Genomic DNA, 10,815 nt, shown 5'->3' with positions numbered 1-10,815 from the left:
AATCCTTTTCACATGAGCACTCTTCATTCCTCACTCCAAAAAGAAAAGAACGTTTCCCTGTCGTCTAGGATTCTTAGTTGGTCAAGTAGCATTTGTAGTCTTCTAGGGATGGGATTTATCGGATTCTTTTTCTTTCGTTTTTGTGGTGAAGTTCCCTTATTGCAAGATACATACCTTGATGTTCTTTTCTAAGTACTTGTAACACTTTCACTTGCTTCACCAAAACATCTGATAATGATATAGAAGTAGGCCACCCCGCGTTATTAAACCCCTTAAATCCATCCCTGCCCATTACTATTGTAAACTTACCCGCCTCTATTCAACAACCCCCCCGGAATTTTTATGCCCCATCAGCCCCTTTTCTACAAGGAGAGCCTCCACGGAACAAATTCCAACGGGACGCATTAAGACAAGCGCATCGAAGAGCAGCTATTCTGTTGAATTAATTAATGTTGTTTTCTTTGTTTTGTTTTTACTCACTTTCTATTCCGTTCCAAATTTTACCTTGATTGATTGCGAGACGCAATCTTTTGGAACCGGATAGCTATGTAAAGAACCAAAACAATTTATTCTTTATTATTTTCCTTATTTTTATTCTTACTTAACATTAATTTTCTATACGCTCCTCTTTTCTATGTAATTTCTTCCTTAGATGTCTTACAGACTGATTTGCCCTTCAAACGTTTCAACTTAATTTTCTTGTAGTTCGACCTTCACGAACCCCGTATAAAAACTTTTGTTCTATAGAAAATAGGGAGAGACACATTTCACAATTCAGTTCCTAAAGAGTTGTTCCCCAATTTTTTGTGCTATTGAAATATACTTTCCAAGTAACGACAATGAAAAAGTAAGTTAAAATATTAATAACTTACATTAGACACAATAAAATGTGAGCAAGGTCTGAAAAAGACATGTCCAACAACAATTAATTGGGCTAGAACCATCATTCGCGTGACGGGGTGCCCCGGTTTGCTCGGTTCAAAGCACCAACCCGGAGACGAACCGGTTAGACCCGATAACCCCACAGTGAACCCGGTTGACCTGGCAACCCGGACCAACCCGCGAACTGAACCGTTAGTTTTTATGAAAGAAATGACTTGCTGGGTATGTTTTCTTCAGATTTATTGATTCGCAAATTATTAAATTGAATAGCTCTACATTTTGATACACTTAATACTTTTCCAAAGCTTGTACGAATCAGTGAAATAGTTAATTTCACTCACGAACAAACCGTTACACATTCAACATAATTATCGGTTTCTACCTATTAAATAGTATCTTTTAACAAAACAACTTTCTTGGAAACGCTTCCTTTCTCTTTCTACATCTTTCCCTATTTAAATCATTAGATTAAACTCACTTTTAAGTTAAAATTTTTTTTTCTGGCGCAATGTAGGTTTGAACCATTGCCTCCCACAGCCAACGCTCACACGCTCAAATTTTGTTTTGCCCGAGATGAAATCTGAACTCTTTTTCTTGCCGACGCCTCAAACGTCACAAAAAACGGCGGTATTGCCCCAGTTGGTGGCGAGGGTAGTGAACAGCATAAATTTTTATACGAATATGGACGCCAAAGAAACCATAAAACACATTGTAAGTACTCCCACTAGAGTTAAGACTTTAAGTAAAATTAAGTTAACTGCATTTAGTTAAGTGTTTGTACAATCTTAAATTCCTTTTCCCCACCATTGACCTCCTTTCCCTCGCTATCTCTTTTATGACTGTCTTCCGCTTGACCGAGGTGTCGATGACACCCAGTCTTATCATTGACCTTGTTCTTTCTTTCACACCAATTCGCATGGCCTGCGAACTGGTGGCACATTACTTCATCTTTATTGCCCACGCTAACCTTATAGCGTCCGCATCTTGGGTGTGGTATAAAACCCATCGTTTCTTAGATGTTCGAGTTAGTCCCCCTTTTAGCAGTCGTGTATAGTTGTTGCACTTTGTGTTCCCTACTATCGTGTAGAACCCCAATAACAAGTGTTGGAGAAATAAACGATTCGTGCCAAGACTCACCGTACGCACTGTGTCCTCTTATATATCGCCGCTTCCCACTGCCAGCCCAACCCGTGATTCCAGACCCGACGTCACGGTACTCACCGTCACCAACAAGGCGTTAACATGTCATCAACTCCAGCGTAAGTAACCTTCAACCTAACCTTGCTAGCTTTCCTACCTTTTGTTCTTTTCATATCCGGGCAGCCGATGTGACTGGCTAACGGATCTTAACAAACATGACCGTAAACCACCCACACAATCCAAAATACTACTTTTAATTGTACTAACACTATTTATGCATTTATCACTCTGCTTGCGTGCAATCAAATCAGTCACGTCAGACGTGGCTAATTAATTATTGCATCTGGTGGCAGCGAAGTCGAACCGTTACCTCGTTCTTTTTTTTACCGCCTCGTGCCGCTACACACAGATGATTCACTAGTTCAGGCTCGGTGGTGCGGACACTATGCGTCGCATGCACATTCAATGAACGGACATGCGTCGGGTAGTTTTCTGCGTAGCGGGATTGAACGTGTGGGTCGTCCTAGCTTATTTTTATTCCACTTGGTTGACGGACGCCATCTTTCTATTTGTCGAGTTCATCCAGTGACGGATTTCGGATTCAGAAACCCCCGTTTTTTTTTTGTTTAAACACCACTCCCTTATTTTGCCGTGCAGTGAAACGTGATTGCTCACGTGGGAGTAGAAATTCACGAAGAGGGATTTTTGTGTATTTTTCAAGCCAGAAAATATTTGAGCCAATAATACTGTTCCACAATGCCCTCACGCTAAGTCACGCTAACTCACGCCGACTCCCGAAACCCTAAAATCATCAGAAAAAACCTTCTTTCTTATCCTTGTTACGTCACTCATGCTTGTGCATAGACTTCTCAGGGAAGGTTGGGAACTGCGATTGCTCACGCGGGAGTAGGAATTCACGAAGAGGGATTTTTGCGTATTTTCAAGCCAGAAGATATTTGAGCCTGTAATTCTGTTCCATAATGCCCCCACGCTAAGTTACGAAAACTCACGCCGACTCACGCAGACTCCGAAAAACCGCAAATCGCCAGAAAAAAATTAACCGTTTTTTCTGATCCTTTTTATGTCACTCATGCTCGTGCATAGACTACCCAGGGAAAGTTGGTAACCGTGATTGCTCACGCGAGAGTAGAAACTCACGAAGAGGGATTTTTGCGTGCTCTCAAGCCAGGAGACCTTTAAGCGCATTACTACTGTTCCACAACGCATTCACGCTAAGTCACGCCAACTCCCGCCGACTCAAAATTAGAAGAAAAGACCACCTCACCCATTTAGCTTCGTTGCCGAGTGCATAGCATCCGTTTAAAATAGTAATTGTTAAGAACGAGAGCAGCGCGGGAAAGAAGATTCCACTTCTTAAGCGTTGGGGGAGGTCCTTCCGTCAATCCTTCCCATCATTCAGGACGGGCTCAGGACCAAACAAAGCTGCAGCAAACCAAAAATACATCGACGAACAATTAGAGAAGTTTGTAGACAGCTGAAAGGGTAGTCAAGGGTTAGGAGAAGGATATTTCACGCCACAGGAAGTACGGGAACACGCAAACGAAGACGAGTGGGCACACCTGGGCGCCCTACCAAAAAACCCATACCCCCAACCACTGATGCGAACGTCATTTAGTGACTTACGTCAAATTTTGACGTTACGTCATATGTTACGTCATTTTTTGACGTTTACGTTGACTTGACGTATCTGTATTTTTTTTTACGTTTGACGTATACGTTTGACGTATAAAAGTTTTTCCCGCTATTTCAAACACGTAATTTTTTCTTTGGCAACAATTTTGCCTGAGTCTGAAAATTCGTCTGTAAACTTCTGTATTCATCATCACTGTCTATAGTGTGTTGTTTTACTGCTCTACATCTTTTTTTTCAAAACTAATTGCATTGAAAACTCAAAGAAAAAAGAACACGTCGTAACCAAGATGAAGCTGTTGTTAAGTGATGCTGTGTCACCACTCTCTGAAAAATGTGCCAGTTCCACCGAAGACTTTTTAAGCTTCGCCACAAATAACACAACAATTAAACCAAACGAGGTAGATTATTTTTTAGCTGATAAAGATGTGAGCATGGAGATGCTAATAGGTATCCTCAAATGAAAAATATTTTTATTAAACACAATACTGCCATACAAAATAGTGCTCCTGTGGAGCGTCTTTTCAGTCAAGCTGCTAGAATTTTTACTGTTCGATGGAACAAACTGTCTGATAGTTTTCTTGAAATTTTGATTCTTTTAAAATTTCCCTCGGTGTATAGTTATGGGTATTTCGCTCGGTGCATAGTAAATCTGTTGTCAATAAAAGTTTTGATGTATTGCTGACGTAACGTCATACGTTTGACTTATTGGAATAAGTGAGTTACATTGACGTAATTTTTTTGACGTATTACGTACCAGTTTAAAATTACGTATGACTTATACGTATTTCAATACGTCACTAAAATACCGTTGACGTTCGCATCACTGCCCCCAACCAACATCCCCCCTAGTAAATTTCGATATCCCCAAAAACACAGACCGAAGGGAAGCACAATTCGCCCAGCAAAAGAACATACTCCTGAACCACGCACAGTCCTTATTAAAAGACAGTGACACAGTGGAGGAGAGAAGAGAGCTGTTACGCCAAGCAAGCACTCTCCTACACGAAGCATACCCCTTCCTCACGCCTAGTAACCAGAAAAGGACCTCCTTTCACAGCCAATATTGGCACTCCCGCATCCACGATATTCCGGAAGACGAGCTGATCTTCAAGCTCCAGCATCATCTGGAAGCTAACGGCCGAATCTGCCTAAGTGACAAGCACACCAGGGTCTCGTTGCTTTCCTTTCTAGCGCTTTACGCCTCCCTCGACACTCCAGCCAGACTTTTTAAATTTTTAAACCTACGGACGGGGTGCACGCCAGTTCTACCTCGTTCGTACGACAGCAGTGATTCCGCCCCATCTATCGACGCCCCAACCCCACCGCTGAGAACCGACACAGTACAGAGCACCGAGGAGCGGCTTATCGAGGTACCCAGACCAGACTTTGCCAGACCCGACCCGAACTTACCCGATCCAACCGAGTTCAGCCCCGGGACGAAATCATATCTTGATACAATCGAGGAAACACCCGGAAAGCCCACTCCCCGCCAAGAGACATATAAATTCACACCTCCGACTTCGACAAGCTCGCCAATCGCCTCCCCAACGATGTCCCACCACCACACCCTACATCCAACACCAGTGTCCGGCCCCCCGTGCCCTACATCGATGAACACACCGTCAAACAGGAAGGTGTCATTTACACCAGTGCTCCCCGTGAATGGGGCGGGTGCAAGCAAACCTTCTCCAGTAAAGGCGAACACGTTCTTTGAGACGTACAAAAAAGAGTTGACCCGGCTCCTAGAAGCTGGCGTCGACACGAAGACAGCGGTTAGTACCGCGAGAACCCTTGCCTAAGCAGAGCAGAACCAACCAACGGCAACCATAGACACCCTAAAAGGAACCACGAACTCGTACCCGACTTCAACACTACAGGGGGTCACCCCATTACCCGTACCACAGTGGGGCTATAACACGCCCCCACCAATCCGTTTGCCCCATCTGTACAACCCTCCCAGAGCATTGCCCACCCAGGTTTCGTAGCTTCGACACCAGTCAACCCGCCATCCAGTGGGCAGCAAAACCCCCACTGGCTAAACACACAACCGCCCTCCACCCCACACCCAGGGACCACAAGTACCAGCTGTCCCTCATCCGTAACAAGTGTAGCCATAGACGACAAAATTAGGAGGGCACAACAGGAACAGGCAATGCAAGCCTTTGGTTCAGTGACAATCTTTTGCGATCGTCAGAGGTCTGGTCGTTTTGACGATTGGGTGGCTCACGTGGAATCAGCCCTCGATCTAGGCAACTTCGAGAAAGCTAGGAAATTACGCTTAATGCGCTCTAAACTCTACGGAGAGCTTGCTGAAGAATTCAACACATTCAAGTTAGACAACCCTATCCGATCCCAAGAGTACGCAGCAGTGAAAGCACGACTCTTCAAACTCTTCCACTCGACCGAAACGCGGTCACAAAGGAGTGTCGAGTTTCACAACATGAAGAGGGAGCCGGAGGAAAACATGCGACGCTACGCAAATCGTATTCGTAAGGCGTTCCATAAAGCTTACCCTATGGATGGGATATTAGATTCAGCTACCGCCGCATCCCGGGAGCAAATGATGCTGGACAGGTTTCTGGAAGGTCTACCTAGCGAGGTGCAAGTCCCCTTAAAGTATAAAAAGTTTGCATCGTTCGAGACACTTATCGATCGAGCCGAACCTACCGCATTAGCTATTGAAGAATCACAGACGAGAGTTAGAATCCATGCGGTATACTCATCAACGAACGCCCCAACCCATCAAAATGAACTGACCAGCTGGCTGGAAGCCCTAAATCGCTTAAGCAACAAGGTTGACCAAAATGCCACGACTCACAACGCGGAACTACAACAGAGTCTAGCAGAAATGAAAAGGCAATTAGCACAGAGGTCCTCTCAGGTTGGTGGAAGACAGAGAGACCCGAACGTGACGTAGCCTGAAGCTTTTAAAAGGGCAGCCCTCTTTGCAAATTCCACAACACCTGGGGATTCCACGCCGAAACAGACTGTTTCACAAGCTACAACAAAAGAACGAGCTTTACCGACTGTGCCGAAACGTAGGGCACCGACATAACTTCTACCCTACCATCCGGAACCCAAGACCCCCTCCACCATCAGGACATTATGCAAACATTTCAGCGACACCAAGCGGCATCCTGCGGTCGCAGGCGGAAAACTAGAAACCACCGAATTGTAGTGTTCTCTGATTCATTCGGAAAACACTTGGACGACATTCGCGAAGTATTTAGTCTAATAAGGAAAGCAAATCTTAAATTAAAATTTAAAAAGTGTCAATTTGTGAAACAATTTGTTAATTATCTTGGTCACATCATCTCTGCCAACGGTATCTCTCCAGACCCCAGCAAGATCGAAAAAATCGTGAATTATCCAGTGCCAAAATCTGTGGATGATGTGAGATCGTTCCTTGGACTAGCGGGATACTACTGGCGATTTATCAAAGGATTCGGAGCAATAGCACAAACACTCACTAAGAAGACCCATAAAAACGCCATAAAATAACCTTTCAACCTTTTCAACCTTCCGCTGAAGATGAAGTGGCATTTACGACCCTACGCACGTGCCTCACTAGTGAACCTATATTAGCCTACCCCAATTTTTCTCAACAATTTTTATTATTCACAGATGCCTGCAACTATGGCATAGGAGCAATTTTATCGCAAATTCAAAACGGACGTGAAGTCGTGATTGCTTACGCTAGCCGCCAATTTAAAAAGCCGAAATGAATTATGCAACGACAGAGAAAGAAGCCTTGGCAGTGATTTTTGCCATCAGAACCTTCCGACACTTCTTACAAGATGAGCCCTTCTTGGTTATTAGTGACCACAAACCTCTGCAATGGTTTGAAAATTTAAAAGAAAATACCGGACGATTGGGCCGATGGGCAATCGAACTAGCAGCCACCAAATAAACAGCCGAACATCAAGAAAAATTTCCAATCTGGGTAAAAGAAATTGATTTTTATCAAGTTCTGAACGGTGTCTTATACAGAAGAGAACACCCTATCAAAAGTAATAAACGACAGGATGTCAACTACCAAGTAGTCCTGCCCCAGGACCTACGACCTACGGTACTCAAGCACCTGCACGATGACCCTACAGCTGGACACCTAGCCTACCAAAGGACTTATCTTAAGGTAAAAAACCACTAATATTGGCATTCCATGAGAGAAGACATCAAAGAATATTGCAGGGTCTGCAAGACTTGCCTTGCCAACACCAAAACAACATACAGGACTTTTTTGCACCCCCACAAGCTCGCAAAGGCCCCCTTCGACGTCGTGGGAATGGATTTTATGGGCCCTTTGAAACCCCCGTCTACAAGAAACAATAAATACATCATGGTAATAACGGATTATTTTACAAAGTGGCCAGAGATCATCGCACTCCCTGACCAAACGGCATTAACCACGGCAGACGCTTTTCCGAATCTCATCGTTCAAACACATGAACTGCCAAAAGCGATAGTCTCAGACCGAGGATCAAATTTCACCACCAGCGTTTTCCGTCACTTATGCAAGTCCCTCAATATTGACCAGCGACTCACCACAGCATACAACCCAGCCAGCAACGGCCACACGGAGAGATTTAACCGAACATTAACCACCATGCTAAGAAAATAACTGGAAGATGGATGCCATGACAACTGGGAAAATATTGTAGCGAACGGTTTCTTGTTACGCCCAAGAAATACGAGGGAAGCGTGAGAGAGAGCTTCAACGTCCGTTCTCACCCTCTGTTATAGATGTAACAGAGAGACTCGCCAGCCGTCGGAAATGGCCATCTTACATCTTTCAATCGATTTAGCGTTGAATGGATGGAAGATGGGAACCATTAAAAACCCGAGCAGAGACTAGAGCGGGGGCAGTCAGTAGAGTCAGCAGTTGTGTGTTAGTCGTGTTAGCGTTTTGTTTAAACTTGTTCGTTCCCTTCCTTAGTGTAAGCAGTTTTCCTCTTTTTGGTGTTATTCTTTGAGTGTTGTGCCTTGTGTGGTTGTCCGTGTGGATCAAAATCTAAAATAAACAAGTAACTCCCGGGATCGCTCGTTACATTTTGGAGATGCAGGGTACACCTGCCTGCTGGAACAAGGTAAGACAAACCGGTTGTTTCCGCGAAAGTGAAAAGTGGAGTAAGGAGCTAGGAGGCGGGTTCTGTTGAGAGGTGCTTGTGAAGTGTGACCAGCGGGTACGGTTACCTTAAATTGCTTGGGCATAGGACCACAGTCCCGGCCGAAAGTCTTGCCCCTCTGTTTGCTTTCAGCATCGGAAGGATCTTGTTCTCTGTAGGTTAAAAGTAGGTGTACGGGGAGTACCTTGAGACCGGAGTGTCGTTGAATTTCGGTTAAGGGGGTAGATGAATTTTGGTCAACTTAGGCAGAGTAAAAGGATAAGGGGGATTTGAGCGTCACCCGAAAGGGGATTTGGGGAAGGCGAAGAGCAAGTGAGGGATTTGGGGGTAAGGCCGAAGGTTCCGACGGGGGTTTTTGTAGACGCCGGGACTCAGACCTCATCCGGGGCCGGTCCTTCAATTTCGAGTCGGGGAGCCGAATCCTTTAACCCGGTTGTAAGCGCAGGGGCAAATACCCAGGTGGTGTGTAACTACCAACGGTGGCGAGCTCAGCAGAAACCACGGGATAGTGGGATCGGAGAGCAATCGGTAGTGGAGTCGGGGAGCACCTGTGAGGAAGTAGCTGGGAGAGAACGAGCGTCGACGTACCCACTTTCTCTAGACAGCAAGTCGGCCAGTAGAGGCGAATTAGTAGAGAGTGCAATAGATAGAACAGTCGCCAAATCCCTGCAGTGGGACAAGGGCGATATGCACGAGATTTTGGTGGATTCGAGACCCTCAGAAGAAGAGACCAGCGAAGATTTAGGTACAAACTTCCAGGGTTGGAGAGGTCCAAACGATTCATCAGAAGATTCGCCCGTAGAGACTTCTAGTGACGACGATGAGCCAAGCAGCGAATCTTCTAGTAGTAGTGTCCCTTCCCCCTTGCCACCGTTAGCAATGGCTTAGCGGGCACCGGCGCCTCAGTTAAAGTATCGGTACCCTCCAATTTTCTACGGGAAAAAGTAGGAGGATGCGGCCGATTGGTTGGAGCGTTACGAGAGTACCGCTCAGTACAACCGATGGGAGCACAACAAAAAATTTGAAAATTTTGGGATGCATTTGGATGGTACCGCACGAAAACGGTTTTTTCTGCTTAGGAGCAGTCGCCGATTGGCAGGACACGCCGGCCGTAGTAGCGGCACCGGGAGTGGCAGCTGTCCCGGCGGTCCCAGGGTTGCGAACAATATTCCTCACAGAATTTCAGGCGCAAAATTACAGTCGCTATCAAGAGGCTAGGCTACGGCAGAGAAATCAGGGGATAGAGGAGTCGGGGATAGAATACTTTTACGACGTCATCGACTTATGTCGGAAAGTAGATCCTCGTATGACGGAGAAAGCGAAGGTGGATTATCTTTTTAGGGGATTGAAACCCACCTTATTGGATAAAATTTGGATTGTTAGTCCAAAAACGTCAGCCAAATTTCTAGAAGCCCTAAAGCTACATACTGAGGCCGCGGAGTTAGTGATTCGACCGTACTGGGCCATCAGCGTCTTGGGCGCAACGAAGGGTTGAACAGCGCCTAGGCAAGACACGAAAGACGAACTTTGAGAACTAGTTCTCGAAACTCGCTGAGCTGAATCGAGCGTCCAAATTTTCCGAGTCATCCAGTAAACGAGATTGAGCGAGGTCGCCGCAAAACTCAGTCTTGTTTGCATCGTGGACGGCGGATGGGAAACCCATTTGTCATAGGTGTGGGAAAGCTGGCCAAATTGCTCGCTATTGCGAGGCAGAAAAAGTGAATGACAAGAAAAAAGAGCAGGTGCGTCACAGGCCGGATGGGGGAAGAGGTGATTTGCAGGAAGGCAGGAAAGAGAGTCGAAGGGATGACCGGAAAGACGATAGAAGAGATGGGTGACGAGGAGATGATGGGCGAGAGAAAAGGGACGACGGGCGAGGTAATAGTCGTGAGACCCGAGAAAATGACCGGATGAACGTCGGCATGGTCTCCACGGATGAAGACGAAACAGAAGAATCCGCGGTTCTTCTTCTAGACTCTTCGCGCTTAATTACGGAGGTAGTGACATGTCAGGG

At 45.6% G+C, this 10,815-nt stretch overlaps 1 pseudogene; it reads left to right on the top strand.

Moving 5' to 3' along the window:
* Window positions 1-5,800: 5,800 nt before the first annotated feature.
* LOC116923272 lies at window positions 5,801-6,836 on the top strand (annotated as a pseudogene).
* Window positions 6,837-10,815: the final 3,979 nt, after the last annotated feature.

Source organism: Daphnia magna, linkage group LG5, assembly GCF_020631705.1.
Source record: "Daphnia magna isolate NIES linkage group LG5, ASM2063170v1.1, whole genome shotgun sequence".
Taxonomy (NCBI): domain Eukaryota; kingdom Metazoa; phylum Arthropoda; class Branchiopoda; order Diplostraca; family Daphniidae; genus Daphnia; species Daphnia magna.
This window is presented reverse-complemented; position numbering and strand designations above follow the sequence as displayed.